General features: G+C 65.4%; 1 protein-coding gene across 2 annotated transcripts in view; it reads left to right on the top strand.

The window, feature by feature from the left end:
- The window catches only part of TCF20 (transcription factor 20), a 210,782-nt gene that overhangs the window by 11,669 nt on the left and 182,615 nt on the right, over nucleotides 1-16,498 (top strand). The window contains exon 1 of one of the 2 annotated variants that reach the window (XM_058308873.2): nucleotides 6,793-6,903. The exons of the other annotated variant lie outside the window; for it this stretch is intronic. The gene's annotated coding sequence lies outside the window, so the exon portion shown is untranslated. Of the gene's footprint in view, nucleotides 1-6,792; nucleotides 6,904-16,498 lie in introns of those variants that run through there. 2 annotated transcript variants of the gene reach the window in all.

Here is a 16,498-nt window from a genome sequence, read left to right as displayed (position 1 = left end):
GAGCTGACTCCGGGTGGCAGATGTCAAGGAAGATAGATGTGGGTGGTCCTGGTAGGGTGGGGGCTGCACAGCCTGCTGTGGCCCCCAATGGCCACCTTGGATGGCCTCACCCCAGACAGGCTCCCCTGCAGTCCCTCCACCCCGGGAAACGTCCCCACCGCGCCTGATCCTTTGTGCTGCTGGGACCTGTTGCCACCCTGGACTCCCTCTCCCCCACACTGACCTGTCCCCAGTCACTTTGATTTCGGCTCCCAAATTCTTCCCCAGTGTGCCCTCTCCATCCTGTCGGGATGCAGCCTGATTCCTGCTCTGCCCCTCTAGACTTAAAAATTTTTTAAAAATAACAGCCTTATTGAGAGTCACATATCATAAAGATCACCCTTTTAAAAGCCCCCACTGAGTGCATTTTAGTATATTCATAGAGCTGTGCAATCATCTCCACTGTTGAATTCCAGAACATTTTTATCATCCCCAGAAGAAACCCTGCCCCCATGGCGGTCTCCTGCCCCCAGCCCCGGCAGCCACCCATCTACTTTCCATACTATGGATCTGTCTGTCCTGGACACTTCATATAAATGGAATCAGACAGTACATGATGTTTTGTGTCTGGCTTCTTTCACTCACATTGTCTTAAAGGTTCATCCGTGCTATAGCACGTGACAGAACTTCATTCCTTTTTGTGGCCAAATAGTATTCCAGCGTATGGACGTGCCACTGTTTGCCCACTCCTCCATCGATGGACGCTCGCGTTTTTCCACCTTTTGGCTATCGCGGATGCTGCTGCTATGAACGCCGGCATCAAGTATCTGTTCAAGTCCCTGCAGTTAGTTCTTTGGGGTGTAATTTTATGTTTAACTTTTTGAGGACTGTCCACACTGTTCAGCACAGCAGCCGCCCCACTTTACATTCCCACCAGCAATGCATGGGGTTTCGATTCCTCTGCATCGTCACCAACACTTATTTTTCTGTTTTTTTAAATAATAGTCATCCCAGTGGATACAAAGAGGAATTTCATTGTGGTTTTGCTTTTATTTTGGGGTCTCTATTTTAAGTGCAGTGGAAAGCCCCTGGGAAGGGGCAAGAGGCCATGAAGGTCTGGGGGCCCCTGGGGCCTGGGCTGGGGGTGCTGGGGCGCACGTGTGCGTGTGTGTGGGATTCTCGTGGGATCTTGGTGGACTGTGGCTGCTCTGTGGTGTGTGTCATCATGGGTATCTTCCCATCTTTCTCCCCATAGCCCTGTCCCCTCCTGGATCTGTCAGTTCTGAGAGCTGAGAGTGGTAAAGGCGGGGTGGGGAGAGCACTGGGCAGGGAGCCCAAGCTCAGCCTTGCTGAGTGGCCTCAGGCCAAACTCCTAACCTCTCTGGTCAACTCAAATGGAGTCGGAGGTGGGTGGGTTGATTCAGGAAGGCCACAGAGAAGGTAGGAAGGTGCGAGCAGAGCAGGCGGGGAGCGGCATCACTTCTGGCCCTCTCCTCGGTGCTCCTGGGCCCGGGTGGCAGCCGGGGGCCGTCTCGCTCCTCTCAGCCTCCTGTTCTTGCCCCCCACCAGCGTCCGGCGGCTCGAGGCTCTGTGCTGGGTCCCCAAACCTACATTCCACAGCAGGGTTTCCTTAGCCTCCCAGCTCTAGTCCCCACACGCCCAGCCCCCTCCGGGGACCTGCTTGGGCAGCATTTGCCACCATCGGTGCAGCCCACAGTCCCAGACCCCGGCCCTGCCCCTAAAATCAGGGGCCCGTGGGCTGAGGCCCCGGACGAGGGACTCTCAGTGCCCGGAGAAGAGTGGCGCCCTGGAGAGCAGACTGCCGTGTCTCGGCGGTGGGAGGCCGCATGTCTAGAAAGACCCCCAGGGGAGGGACCTGCGAAAGCTGGTCTGGACGGGGACCGTGCCCGGTGGCTGGGGAGGCCAGGCATTCCAGGCCGCGGAGGGGCTTGGCAAAGGCCAAGAGGTCCGAGAGGCAGGGGCCTGGGCCACAGTGTGGCTGGGCCCAGGCTCTGGGGAGACGCAGGAGAAGAGGGGAGCCCGAGGGGGAAGAAGGTGGACTTGGGGCTCCAGCGTCTGTGGGAGGGTGGGCATCTGCCCCCTGGGTACCCCCAGCCCCCAGCTCCCTGGTTGCTGCTGCCTCACTGGCTCCAGACACCTCTGGGCCCCGGCCCTGGCCAGGCAGCTGGTTTTCATCTGAAGGCAAAGGGAAAACGCTGCGTCTGTTCCGAGGGGACCGTAGAGAAGCCGGCACCTGCTCCATGCCCCCCCTTCCCCCCGTGACACTGCCACAGCCACTGCTGTGACAGGCCGGCACCTCTGCGGCCCCGGGGTCAGCTGGCGGCTCACGGCCGCCCGCTGGGCAGGCGGCAGAAGGGAAGGCCCAGCCTGCGCTGCGGGAGGGCCGCCTGCCAGGTCAACCGCAGCCCCCTCGGGCCAGGCCCCCCTCGCCCTGCTTATTTAAACTTCCTGAACTTTCCATGGTTTGTAAAATGAGCTGCTATGACTTTGAGAACCAAGGGAAATGGTAAAAAAATAATAATAATAAAAAGAAAAATCCAACCACGACCCTGGCTGATTTGGCTCAGATGTTTGGGGGGCCCTTTCTCTGTGGGCGCCCCGGGCTGGGTGCCCCACGGGAGCCCACCGCCTCTGCCAGCCCCCTGGGAGGGGCCGGTTCCCGGCGCCCAGGCCCCTCATCGTGGCTTCCGGCCTGGCCATGCACTGAGCACGGGGCCCTGGGGCTCTAACCCCTGCAAGAGCAGCAAGATGCAACCCTGCCCCGCGGGGAGGGGCAACAAGGTAAAAGGGGGGACGGGACCTCGAGTTCCCAAGAGCAAGCTGGGGAGGGACCTACAGGTAGCGAGTTCTCAGCTGTCATTCCTGGAGGGCTAGGATTTCAAAAGGGCCATAGGGTAGGGAGCGGCGGTGGCGCGAGCCATTGGGCACCTCGCTCCCCCGTGGGAGGTCCTAGGTTCGGTTCTGGTACTTTCTAAAAAGAAGACAAGCACACAGGAAACACACAGAGAGCAGACAGCGAGCACAAACAAGGAGGGGGGGAGGGGAGAAACAAATCAATAAAATAAATCTTCAAAAAAAGGGGGGCAGTAAAGGCCTCCCAGCGTGGACCAAGACCACTGGGGAACTGGCCCCCGGCTGGCTGGAGCTGGGGGAGAAGCCAGCCGGCCCACTGCCCTGGGGGCCCCCTGCCCTGGGCCTCGATGCCTGGCTGTGATCCAGGGTTGCAGCCTCCCCCACTGCGCTCCCCAGCGCGAGAAGCCTCCCTGTCCCCTCGCTAACCTGTCCCTGCCCCTCAGTCCACACCCTGGGACCCCATCCCAGGAGGCTGTGCTGGGTCTGCGCAGTAGGCCGCGTTCTCCTCCTTTTCAGGATTGGGCCTCGGGGCTTGCTCCTCGCCCCCGCAGCGCCCCAGCTGGGCCTGCCACCCGCCACCTGCCACCCGCCCACGTGGACCCCCCTCTGCCCCTGCTGGCGCCGCGACGACTTTGGCAGGCGCTGGGCCCGGAGGCCCCTCTGCTCACTGATTACGCAGCAGCCGGTGGGCTCGGGAGCCAGAGCGAGAGATTTATTGTGGTTTTTAGGGGGCGTTTAGGAGCCGACGTGATAATGTCTGCAAACGCACTTTGTAAACTGTAGCGGGGGAGTGCCGTGCACACGTGAGGGATGGGAGCTGGGGGCGGGCGCCCAGCCCCCGGGTGCCATCCTGGGGCTCCGCCTGGCAGCCCCCCCAGGCCCGGGGGTGGGCGGCCGGGAGAAGCCCTGCCAGGCTCGGGGCGGGAGTCCCAGGCTGCATCTGCCAGCACAGGGCCTCCCCGGGCCTGCGGGGGCCGTCTGTGTCACCAGGCAGCTCTGGAATGAGCCGTGAGCCGGAAAATTGCCCGGGTCCTTCCTCAGCCTCCCGAAAGGCCCAGGCGCACTGCCGTGACGGCGACACGCTTCCTGGCTGCAGAGCGGGGAGGGCTCCCGGCCTCCTGACTGCGCTGTGGGGGTGCTGCGCTAAAGAGGGCGCAGCAGCCGGACGGGGCTGGCTCCCCGGAAGGGGAGCTGCCCCGGGGAACGCTCCCCGCCCTACCACTCCAACAGCTGCTGGTACCTTCTGCGACTTTGTATTCACTGCAAATATGTGCCAAGCACCTACTGTGTGCTCGTGTCAGCACTGTTCTAGCTGCTGGGGATGCAACAGCGATCAAGACAAACCGAAATATCTGGCCTCTTGGAGCTCGCGTTCTCTTGGGGGAGGGAAAGCGGAGATAGACAAAAGGTGAATAAAGACAATGATTTTAAATAGCGATCGTTACTCCAGAGACAATAAAACAGGGAAAGTGGGAGCTGCTGATGCTGGGGGTCCGGGAAGGCCTATCTGAGGAAGTGACATTCAGGTTGTAAAGTGGCACTTTTGGAGAGCTGAAGGCAGAGGCTTCCCAGAGGAAAGCACAGCACATGCCAAGGCCCTGAGGTAGGACCCAGGTTGGCCAGTTCCAGGGGGCGTGTGGGGCTGGAGCAGAGTGAGGTGGGGAAGTCGGCTGGGGCCAGACGCACAGACGGTGATCAAACCCCTTCCGGGAGATTCATGGAACGAGCAGGAGCCAATGTCTGAAGGCCCTTTGATTTATGGATCCTTTGGCCCGAGCGCCCTCACTCACCATCGCTTCGGCCGGCTGGGGAAACAGCGTGGCATGGCAGCACCAAGGCAGCCTGGACACACAGGCCCCGCCGCGGTCAGGGCACGTGCGCCACCTCCCTCCTTGCCCCTCTCTCCTGGTGGGCCCCCCTGTGGCCTCTAGGACAGCCCTGGGCCCTGAGGGGCTGAGCGGGTCCCCCCTTCCTTCTGCTGACCACTACTGTCCAGGGCATGGGTGCCCGCTGCCAAGCCAGGCCTGCTGCCTGCCCCTCTCTGCGGAGGGCACCCGGTCACAGCCGTTGTGGTGGGGGTGGGGGGCGTGGAGGAGGAGGGGGCCTCTCTTCCTTGAGGGCAGAGATGCTTTGGGGAAGCCACACAGGCTCCTGGTTTAGGGCCCCACCAGCCTGTGACCTTGGGCAAGGTCAGCCTCTCTGAACCTGTGTCCTTTCTGTAAAATGGGATGCTGGTGGCAGGTGGCTGTGAGATGGATTGTTAGTAAAACCCTTCGTGTCTGTGGGCTGGAAAGAGCCAGCCCTGGCCGGGTCAGCTTTGTCTCTGCTTGGGAAGCAATAGGGGGCCAGGGAACCCCAGGCACCCGCCTCGGGGAGTTGTCAGGGCTGCACAGGGCCGAGGGAGGGCTGTCCAGGCCACCCTGAACCCCCACGGTGACCAAGACTCCGTGGCCCTGAAGCCTGGCCGTGACCTCAAGGGTGCCAGGGTCCCTGACCTCCGTGGGCCCTCCTGGGAGGGTTCAGATGCCAGGTGGAGGGCAGCGGCAGAGGCCCCGAGGCCTCGGCAGCGGGATTAAGGTGGAGAAAAACGAAGCGTGGAAGTCATTAGCTTCCTTGGTTGGCGAGAGCCGCCCCGAGTGAACATTTGGGGCTTTTAAAATGAACATCAGCTGCAGGGACGGGTGCCCTGTGCCTGCCCAGGTCCGGGCGGCCTGGCGGAATCCGAATCCCGGCTGCACTCCAACACTTACTGAGCGCCTACTGTGGGCCAGGCCGCCAGCCAGGACGCCAGGGAGAGCCGGCCAGAGAGCAGGGCCGCGCCGAGTGGCCGCAGAAGCGCCAGCCCCGAGGAACCAGGCCGGAGGGGCAGGCGCCAGCAGCTCCTGGCTGTGGGGGCAGCGAGGGGCTGGGGCAGGCATTCCACTGGGGCACCTGCCAAGGCCCCGTCTCTGGGGTGTGGGCTGGAGAGAGGAGGTGTGTGTGCCTTCAGGGCCCCTGCAGGTGGGCTGCGGCGGGGGGCCAGCTGCAGCCCGGGTTCCGGCAAGGCTGCCAGGTGGAGGTGTGGGAAGGGCGCAGGCTTCTGCCAGAGCCTCCCAGTTTCCCAACTAGGCTGGAAAGGTGGATTTTTATGTGAAAATCCCCAACTTTTAAATGATGGGAATTAATTCTTATTAAAAACAAAATATCACGATGGTGGGTCAAACCAAGCCTGGTGTCGGGGTGCACTGGGCCTGCAGGCCAAGAGTTCCTGATCTCTGGCGGCCTTGCTGATTGGGTGTGGAGGCAGAGGGCAGGTCGGTTAGAGAGGGGGGCTGTGGGGGGGAGCTGGGGAGGAAGAAGCCGGCTGGATGGTGGGGGGGAGCTGCAAAAGGGGAGGGTGGGATGGAATGGGCCGGTTGGCTGGGGTGGGTGTAAAGGGGAAGAGTGGGGTGGGATGGGCCCGGGGGGATGGGGGCTGCGCTGGGCGTGGGGGGCTGGGCGCGGGTGGGCGGGGGCTGGAAGCAGCGCCCCCCCACCCCCCCGCCCGGCGCGCCGCTGCCGCCCGCCGCCTCCATCCGGGCCTCTCCCCACCTCCCGCCCGCCCGCCCCCGCCCGCGCCCCTCCCCCGCCGGCGCGCACGGCTCCCGCCGCCCCTCCTCCGCCCGCCCGCCCTCCGCCCGCTCTCCCCGGCTCCCTCCCGGTCTCTCTTAAGTGCCATCGAGGGGCGCCGGGAATTGCAGCCAGTAAATCGCGTCCCACCACTCAGCAGCGGGGCCACCGCAGCGGCGCCGCCCGCGCCCGCCGGGAGCCCGCGCCGCCCGGGCGCCTCTCCAGGGCCCGCGAGGCCCGCCCCGCACCCGGCGCGGCGCTGCGCAGGGCCTGCCCCCGGGCCGGCCGGGGCGCGCGGGGCCCGCGCTGGAGGCGAGGACGCGGCGGCCGCGGGGCGCACGGCCCGGAGCGCGCGGCCCGCGCCCCCGCGCGCCCTGCCCGCGCCCGCGCCCCGCGCTCCGGAGCCCGGCCCCGCTGCCCGGGCTCTCCTGCGGGACCGATGCTGGCCCTCCGGCCGCCAGGGTAAGGGGGCAGCGCGGGCGGGGCGGGGGGGGGGGAGCCGGTGCCCGCCCTGCGCCGGCGACGGGCACGTGGGGGCGGCCCAAGTTCGCGCCGGAGGCCGGGCAGGTGGCGAGGGCGCGGGGGTGCGAGGCTCGCAGGCTGGCCTGGACCGCGCGCCTACTGTGCGCCGGGCGGGAGCCGCGCCTCGGGGTGGGGGGGTTCATTCCCATTGAGTGGATGAGAAAACGGAGGCTGAGAGCGGGCAAGTCGCTTGCTTGGGACCCCCAGCTAGGAAGTGGCCGGGCCAGGATTCGGCCCCCGGGGCTGCCTGCTGCTAAAGCCGGCGCTGGCCCCACCAGGCCCCAGCCACAGAGTGGGCCTCTGAGCATCCCATTGTCCCACCACCATAATGCAGTCACTGTCAGCCTCGGGGCTTCATCTGGGCCTCGTTCTTCCTCCTTCTTGGCTTGAGAGTGTGTGCTTTGGGGTCATCGGACCCTGGCTCCATCCTGACTACGGCGTCTCGAAGTTCCGCTTTGGGCAAGTGCCTTAGCTTTCCGGCCTAGGAAAATGGGGAGATTTCCAGGGGTGTCGAGTGAATTAGATGAGGCCTGGGGGAGGCCAAGGAAGGGAAGGAGGTGGGAGGGGACCTCCATTCCTGGGGCACCTGCCAAGTACGACCCTGGGCTGGGCCCTGGGCCTCAAGCGAGGGAGGGCCCTCTCCAGCTTGGTGGGCTGCGGGACCCCCCACCCTGCACTCTCCAGGTCCCTGCTTCCTCCTAGAGCGTGGGGGTGGGTCGGCCCCTGGCTTTGCCTCTGGCAGAGAAAGCGATCTGCTTTCCGAGGAGGCGTCCACTACTGCCCAGAATTCTGATTGAGGGCCGGCACGGGGGCCTGGCCTCTCCCGAGCCCAGGCGTGGTTAGGGGGCAGGCTGGGTCTGTCCCAGGCTCCCAAGCGTCCTTCTCCCCAGGCCAGTGACAGCACTCCACCCAGCACACCCCAAGCCTGTGGCCTCTCAGACACCCCTCCCTGCCCATCTGCCCTCGAATGTCTCTCCCTCCCGTTTCACCCTGACCTCTCCTCAGTCCCCTCCATCAGTGTGGGACACTGTTGCCAGGGATGTCTTTATAAACTCAATTCCAAACTCCTCAAGTGTCCACAGACCTAAACTAGGCCACACTCCTGAGCTTATCACTGCCCCGTGCCCATCTCCCAGCCCGACCCCCCAAGCACTGGGGTGCTCCTGCCTGAGGTGCTCTCTGGCCCAGGCACCCCCTCCCCTGTGTCTTCTGGCCTGTTGAACTCCTGCTGATCCTCAGGGCCCAGCGGGGGCCGCCTCCTCCCTGTGGTCTTCCCAGACTCCCAGCTCCTCCTCGGGTGAGGGGAGTAGGTGCCCCCTTCCCGGCTTCCATGTCGGCGGCCTCCACCCTACTGGGAGCGCCGGGAGGACGAGGGTCCCTGTTGGGGTGGGGACTCCTTTGGACGCGTCCTCAGGGTTCACACAGGGCTGGCCCAGAGTGGCCAGTGTGGTGATCTTCGAGGAACGGGCGTTAGCTGGGCTCTCTCAGTGCCACGGGGGCGCAGTGAGGAGCAGAAAGCCACCAGCCGCCTGCCTCTTTGAGGTCAGCGAAGTGCCCCTGATTGAGGCCGGAATTCGTCCCCAGGTATCTGCAGGCCGCGACCCTCAGCCAATTACCTTTGGGGGCCCAGGCCTCTCCCACCCGGGTTGGGGGCGGCGAGGCGCGCACCTGGGTGGAGGGGCCGTGGTCTCTGGCGTCGGGGCGGTGGCTCGGGCCCTCCCCGCCCTGCCCCACCCCCGGGGGCCCAGAGCCCCCTCTGTCCGTGGAGCCCACCCCTGCCGCCCTCGCACCGAGCGGGGAGACTTCTGTCAGGCCCTCTGGCCGCGCGCCAGGGCTCCCCACGGAACTATAAATTGACCTGTCGGGAGAGGGAAGAGATTAATGTCGGCCATCTTCATTAGCGCGTCCCCCGGGGTGACGGCGGCCGCCCCGAGCTGACTGATGGGAGAGGGTGTGGGGGGGGGCGGGGGTCCTCGCTCCCCCTAGAAAGGCAAGGGGGCAGGGGCCAGGCCCGCCGGAGCGCCGCGGCCACCCCCCTGCCGCCCGAGGGGCCGCCGGGCCTCCGCTCCGCAGCCGCGCGCAGGGCGCAGGGCCCGTGCTCATCGGGAGCGGGGATGTCGCCCCGCAGCTCCCGGGCCGCGGCGCAGAGGCATCCGCGGGGCCTTCCTCAGAGGCGTTTCCCCTGGCCAGAAAGGAGGGGCCGGGGAGGGGCACCCCTCTTCTTCCCCCCTCCCCCCCTTTCCTGCGTCGACGGTGGGGAAGCAGGCGGCTTTGGTGAGGGGTGGGGGGCGGCGGCCTGACTTTGCGGCCTTGTGCTGCGGCCGGATGACTGTGACCTTGGGTCACAGGGTCCCGGGTGCTTGGCACCTCAGTGTCCTCGCCTGTGGAAGGGCCGTGGCTGGCCCCCCCCCCCGGGGTGGGTGAGGGCAGGCAAGAGGGCGTCTGTGGACCTGTCTCTGGAAATGAGGACAGGGCAGAGTCTGGGGCTGGGAGCTTAGCCTGGAGCCCGGCTCGAGTTCGAATCCTGTGCTGTCACGTCCCAGGAGGCCCTGGCCCTCCTCCGCTCAGTTTCTTTGTCTGGGGTCGTTGCCGACCAGGGTTGGTGTAACGGGGCGGGGGTCCCTTTTGCCTGACAGACAGAGCCTCGTTGGTGCAGACTGGCAGCCTCATTTGTTCCATCATTCATTTTCTCATTCGTTCATTCTTTCATCCATCACATGTCTCCTGTGCTGCGGTCTTAGGGACAGATGGGGACAGACCTGCACGACCTGCTGGAACCCCTAGAAGGTACCTCCCCAGGCCGAGGTTATCTGGGATGCTCCAAAAGGACACTTGAAGTGGAGCTGGCACTCTTTTCTTGGCAGACCTTACCTACATCTGACTCCTGGCCTCGACCAGCCCAGGAGCGGGGGAGCTGGGCTGGGTGCTGCCCTGAAGCTGCTTCTTGCTCGTCTCACCCTCACTTCTATTCCTCTTGCACCCCGCTCGAGCCTGGGGGTGTGCAGTGGCTGGGCCGGAACCAGCCGGTGGGGTGGCCCGATCTGACTCAGGCTGGGCCCCTCCCTAGTGGAGGGGTGCGGTCACTTCTCACGCACCTGATTGCACTTCTCGAAGCCTCCCTGTCCTCATTGGTTTGGGGTGGTCTCACTGTGTTAAGCTCCTAGCGCTGTTTTCATGGTCCCCTCTGGCCCCGGGGACCGCCCCCGGGCTGACACTCGGACGGCCCTGCGATTCGCTGCCCAGAGAACCCCGTTATGAGGGGCGCAGGCTTCTTGTGGCCGCGCATGCTCCCTCGGCCTGCCAGGGGGTCGTAAGTACCTATGTGCACGGGGAAGGTTTGAGCGATGTTTGAATGGTTGTGGAGTCAGAAAACCCGCCCCGAGTTCCTCACTCGGTGGCCTCGGGCATGTCACTCAACCTCCCCTGGCCTCCGCATCCTCGTCTGGAGCTGAAATGAGATTTTGTCAGCTGAGCAGCGCAGCGAGGGTTGCGCTGATGATCAGTGAGTGCCCACCTCGTGTTCGGTGCAGAGCACTGGACCCGGAGTCCAGCTAGCTGTGGGGGGCTCTCCTGCCTCCTTGGGCTTGCTGTGTGTGTTGGGCACGACCTTTTGGGTGCATCTGTCAAAGGGGGCCTTGACATCTGCCCGCCTCGCAGAGCTCTCAGAGCTGAAAAGACCTGTGTGTGGAGGGTGCTCGTGGGGGCACTTAAAGGGCTGGAGGCTGCCTTAGAACAGCCCTGGCCCCCGGGATGCAGGTCACCTTCTGCGTCCCCACTTTCCTACCGGAAAAATGGACCCAGACACCCCACTTGCTCCAGTTCTTCCAGGTCTGTGAGCCTGCATTCGATCAGAATCTCAGCCATCCTATTTCTGACGCATCTGAACGGGCTCCAGCGCGATTTCATAGGAGACGTGCTGAAATATCCTGCCATCGGAATTTTAATGTTTGAAGATTGCCCTTTGGAAGTCACGTGCCGAGAGGCAGATGATGAAGAGGTGCCTATTGTTGCCGCCTCGTGCCGTGCCCAGCCGCCTGGCAGGCAGGCGCAGGGGCTGCCAACATGGCTGGCTGCTCCGCCTCTCCCGCGCAGGCAGGAATCACTGACGCGCTCGCGGTTTCATTAAGCCCCGCGCCAGCCTCCCCGCCTCCTCCCGGGCCTCCTCGGTAATTACGTGCCCAGCCCTTCCACTTCGCAGCCCCTCTGCCAGCCCTCCGGGATCGGCTGAGCGGCCCCCCGCGGGCCGCTGGGACCGGGCTCTGCAGAAGGCCCCCCGTGGGGACCCCCTTCCCAGCCTTCTGTGCTGCCATTTAAGCTTTGTGTCCCCCAGAGGCCTCCGTGAAGATGCAGATCTGCTGCCTGCCAGGGGTGATGGTTAACCCCTTGTTACACGCCCGGCTCTGGAGACGCCGCGCCCGGCCCCCCTCCAGCCCAGCGGGCGGAAAGCCAGTGCTTTTCTCAGGGGCCCCCGCGCGGGCACCGGGGACTAGCCGCGGGGGAGACGGCACTCCTCGTGCTGCCGAGCCGCCAGCGCCCGGGGCGCTGGAGGTAGAGAGACCCCGCAGCGTGGGGTGTGCCAAGAGCGAGGGGGACGGCGTGTCCAGAGGGGCACTGCAGCCCCAGGGGACTGTCTCCCTGGCAGCCAGAGATCCTGGGGACCCAGTCCTCCTCTACCCCCCAGAGTGGGCAGGGGCCCCTGCGGGACCAGAACACCCCATCCGCCCTGGCCACAGTGACTGGCTGAGAAATGGGCACATGGCCCATCCGAGCCATCCCTGGAGCTCTGGCCTAGAGCCCGCAGGGAAGTTAGCCTGCCCTGTGGTTGCTGAACCAGGAGGGTGTGAACGTGGGACTGCTGGCCGCCCTCTTCCACAGTCCCCGCTGAGCTGGGGACAATCACCTGAGATGAGCATGTTTGGCCCTCTGGACCCATCTATACCTGAAACCACCTCTGGAATTTTTATTCGTTTTTTTTCGCTGAGGCTGTTTTGAGTGGGGTTCCTTTTCCTTACAGCCAGTAGAGATCTGACTGACAGCAGGATTTTACAAAAGAGGGAACATTTTGAGTTGGGTTTTGAAGGCTGAATAGGAGTTTGCCTAGCAGAAAGGAGAAGGAAGAGCAGTCAGGCACAGGAAACAGCTGGGGTCAAAGGCTTACGAGTGTGAAAGTACAAGCCATGGTGGGGGGCATCATGTAGCTGGCTATGGCACCAGGACTTGTAACCAGAAATGACAGGGAGGAAGGTGGGGGATGGAAACTGAGGGCAGGCTGTGAATGCCAGGGTGAAGAGGCTGAAATGCCGTGTCTGTGGGAGGGACAAGCAGGGGGAGATCTGGGCTCCGGCAGGTTCAGTGAAGATGGCCTGGGAGCCTCTGACCCGGGGTCTGGCTGTATCACGGAGACCGGCAGTTCACTCATACATTGAGCAGCTTATTGGTCACTGCCTATGTGCCAGGTCCTGAGGCCAGCAGCAGTGACCACTCAGACGTAGCCTTGGCTGGCACGCAGCCCCCAGGCTGCTGGGAGCTAGGCAGGAAAAAGGTGAATGTCAGCGTGAGGCAGTGTCATGGGGCAGTGGGTGCTCCAGGAGGCCTCTGGCCGTGGGGACGGTTGGCCTGAGCCCTGCAGGATGAAGGGCTGGCCACGGGGGGATTGGGAGGAAGAGCGCCCGGCCAGAGGCAAGTGCAAAGGCCCTGGGGCAGGTCTGAGTTCGGCCTGTTGGGGAGCGGGAAGGAGGCCGGTGTGGCTGGAGTGTGGTGGAGCTGGGGCGTGGTGGGGGGCAGGGGCCAGGTCACGTGGGGCCTTTTCTTCTTCTGGTGGGGACACTTTAGAGGTTCTCATTGGTGGGACTGGGGGCTGGACTTGGAGGGAGGGAAGTGGCATGGGGGCTAGAGCTGGAGAATCCACATGGCATAAGCAGGGGAGGAGCGGGGGAGAGTGGAGGTCTGGAGAGGACCTCAGTTTCTGGACTGAGCACCTGGGGAATGGAGGTGCCCTTTGGGGAAATGGGGTGCCTGGGCAGGCCCGGCTGGGGGACATCTGGATGGAGGGGTCCGGAGGCATCTGAGCTGTGGTCAAGCGGCGGTCTTCGGGGTGGGGGACCTGGTGAGAGGGAGGACCCCTGGGACGTTTCCTCAGAGAGGAGAGAGGCCCCCCTCCACCCGACCCCCCGAGCAGCGGGGCCGGCGAGGGGTGTGAGGGCCGCTCGCTGCCCTGGCTCAGCCCATTCCTGCCGCTCCCGTCCCCTGGGCCTGGCCGGGCCCGTGAGTGACGGAGCCCGCCGCCTACAGCCCTTACCCAGGCTCCGCGCTCGGTCCCGCTGCCTGCTCGCCGGAGGGGGCTGTCCCGCGGGGCCAAGGTCAGCGGCCACAGTCTGCGCTGGAGGGCGTGGGCGCCCGGGTCGGTGCTCGGAGAGGTGGTGGTTGGCTCCCAGATCTGGGCGAGCCGGGGGCGAGCCAGGGGCGAAGGTGGGCTCGGCGCAGGCTGGGCAGGGCAGAGTGGGGTGATCTGAGTGCTGCGGGACCCCCCGCCCCGGAGCTGGAACCCCGTCAGCCGCCCTGCGGCCCTGCCGGCCTCACACCCGGCCCCACGCCCAGCGCCTGCGCCTGCTGCCAGCCATGGCTGCCGCCGCGCCCGCGGCCTGCACCCTCCTTGCTGGGGTCAGGGTGACACGTGCCCTGCTGTGTTCCCGTGACCTGCCGGCCAACATCCCTGCAGCAGGCTTCCCTTCCGAGCTACACGAGGCCCTCCTGTGCACCGCCTGCCGCGGGGGGCGGGGCGAGGGCAGGGAGACATCAGTGAGTGAAACAGGCCAGGTCCTCGCCCCCGTGGAGCGCACAGCGTGGCGGGAACGGCGGGGCTAGCAGGCCACCAGGACCGCGGACCGCGGGGAGAGCTGCGCGGGAAAGCTGGAGGCTCCCGGTGGCGCTCGGGGGCGGGCGGGGAGGCTTTCCTCTGAGCCCTGAGGAGAGAGAAGCTGCCAGCCACGGGAGGCGTGGTGGGGAGAGCATGGCTGGGGTCAGCCCTGAGAGAACGCCCTTGGCCATTCTCGGGGCTTCTGTAAAATGAGGACGACGGCAGCCTCCCGTCGAGGCGACGCACCGCGCGGACCCTGGCCCTCGTGTCCTTCCCGCCGTCGTTCCTGGCATTCGCCGAGTGTGTGACTGACCTGGGGTCCTCCCTGCAGCCCCATTCCCCGCGGCTCCTCCGGCTCCTGGAACCGTGTTTGCAGCACGTGTTGGGTGGGGGGGCTGCCGACCGGCCGGGCGGCGTGAGCGAGCCAGCCCCCCGCCGGGGCGAGGATGGCCACAGCCCGTGGCAGCTGTCCCCTCCCGGAGCTCGGGCTGCGCTGGGTGGACTGACGGCAGGGACCCGGCCGGCCGGCTGCTTCCCCAGCCCTGAGGGCCAAACCCCTGGGAGCCTCAGTTTCCTCCTCGGGAGTGGTGCTGAGAAAACGGTGTTCAACGCGTCCTGAGGCCAGCGGAGCATCCAGCCTCTGTCGGGGTTTGTGGCTGGGGCCGGTGGCTCCCCAGGGCCTGGATGCGAGGGGTTTCGCCCCTTCTCCTCCGCTGCCCCGAGGCAGGCGGAGACCCCTGGCCCCTTCAGATGGGGACACGTAGGCTCACGAAGCCCGAGGCGTGGGGGGGCGGAGGCTTTCCTGCTTCCGCGTGACCTGCAGGGACCGTCAGCCGGACTTGCAGACACCCCCTGGTGAGTGCCACCCTGTCCACCCTCTCCACAGCCAGGCAGCGCCTGTCGCCGTCCCTCGTTTCACAGGCGCAGACGCTGAGTCCCAGAGAGGCAGTGGCAGCTGTTCTTTTTTCTTAAAACATGTAAGTCCCAAAAGAGAATTGCCCAAATCCCGAATGTCCAGCTGGATGGAATTTTCCATACACGCAGCCAGGTGACCCCAGCCCGGCCCAGACCTAGGATGTTCCCAGCACCCCAGGCCCCCTCGTTCTCCCGCAGTCATCGTCCGCTGTTGCCAGCATCTGACAGCGCAGGTTCCCTTAGCCCCCTCTGCGCTTTGTAGAAACAGCGCTGTGCACCTGCCCCCGCAGGGGCCGCTGCTGGGGCTCCATGTGAGCCATGAGGGGTCTGCTGGGGCCCGAGCCCTCCCACAGCCTCCCCCACGGCGCCCAGTGCCCGCTCCTGCCTCCAACCCTCCAGGGGCCCCTCGCCCCCCGAGCCGGCCCCTCTGTCCTCAGACGCCTGGCACGCCCTCCTGTCGCCGGGCTTTTGCGCTGCTGTGCCCCCCTGTCGCCCGGCCCCTCTGCTTCCCTTTGCCTGGCTCAGCCAGCTCACCCTCCGGGGCCCAGCCGGTGTGTCCCCTCCGCCGGGGACCCTGCCCCGGCTTCTCCCGGCCAGGCTGGGCCCTCCTGGTGGATGTCATTGGGCCAGTTTGTACTTTTTCCTCCCTGCCTGTGTCATTTGTAATGAATTATCTGCGAAACGTCGGCCTCCCTGCCAGGCAGTGGACTCCGGGAGGCAGAGCCGGTGTCCATCGAGTTCACGGCTGCGTCTCCCACGCTGCCCATCGATCGCGTCACTCATCCTTCCAGGCCTCTGTTGGTTCAGCAGATACTGAGCGCCTGGTGCTCGGCAGCCGCTCGGGGAGTGTTCCAGGGCGTGGATGGATGGGTGAGCGGAGCCTCTGAAGCCTGCACTCTCGCCACCGTAACCCATCATCCCTGATACCCCTTCTCTGGGCCTCAGTTTACCCCCTTGTCCAACGGAGGAGTCAGGCCCGCTCCTTGCTGCGAGATTCTGAGGCTGCAGGCTGGTGGGTGAGATGACTGGGGGCTGCCTTGGGCTGTCAGGGGCCTGGGGACAGGCCAGCTGGGCAGGGAGGAGGCCAGGTTCTGCCTGACACAGTGACGCTGCCTGAGCACCGGGCCCAGCCCTTGGTGAGGTGCTTTCTGCTCCCACGCCACCAGACCCCCTGATGTCCTCGTTGGGGGACAGGGCCCGAGGCCATGCAGCTGACCCCCAGCCCGGAGCCCCCGGCTCAGCCTGCTGCCCCTCGGAGGTGCTGGGGGTGGGAGGTGGCGGGACCCGGGTGGGCCCTCCAGGGCCTGGGCCCAAGCCGGGCTTCACCCCGGGTGGGTTGGTCACAAGTGCTTCCCCTTGTGAGCTGGTTCCGCGTCTGGGAAAGTGGGGGTGTCCGCCCGATGGCTCTCGGGGGTTCGCGAGGTCTCCGTGAGGCCGGCTGTGCGGCGCGGGGGGCTCCGCGGCTCGCCAGCCAGGCGGGCGGTGTCCCGGGGCCGGGTTTGATTAGTTCAGGTTGACAGTCGCGCTCCGCGGCACAGCCGGGAGGGGAGCCCGTGATTACCCTAATGAAGCTTGAACGCAGTTTGTCATCCAAACAGCTGGTTCGGAGCTGCGCTGCTGCCAGCTGCCCGGCGCAGCCGCGCGGCTCGCGCGCCCTGTCTCTGAGTGGCACCCCCGCCGGGGTCCCCAGGGCAGGAGACAGCGGCCTGGCTGGGGAGTCGGATGGGCCACCTGGGGCGGGGGACTTGGCAGAGCCTTGACGGC

Source organism: Dasypus novemcinctus, chromosome 12, assembly GCF_030445035.2.
Source record: "Dasypus novemcinctus isolate mDasNov1 chromosome 12, mDasNov1.1.hap2, whole genome shotgun sequence".
NCBI classification, from domain to species: domain Eukaryota; kingdom Metazoa; phylum Chordata; class Mammalia; order Cingulata; family Dasypodidae; genus Dasypus; species Dasypus novemcinctus.
The sequence above is the reverse complement of the archived record's forward strand: the minus strand, read 5'-3'. Positions and strand labels throughout refer to the sequence as shown.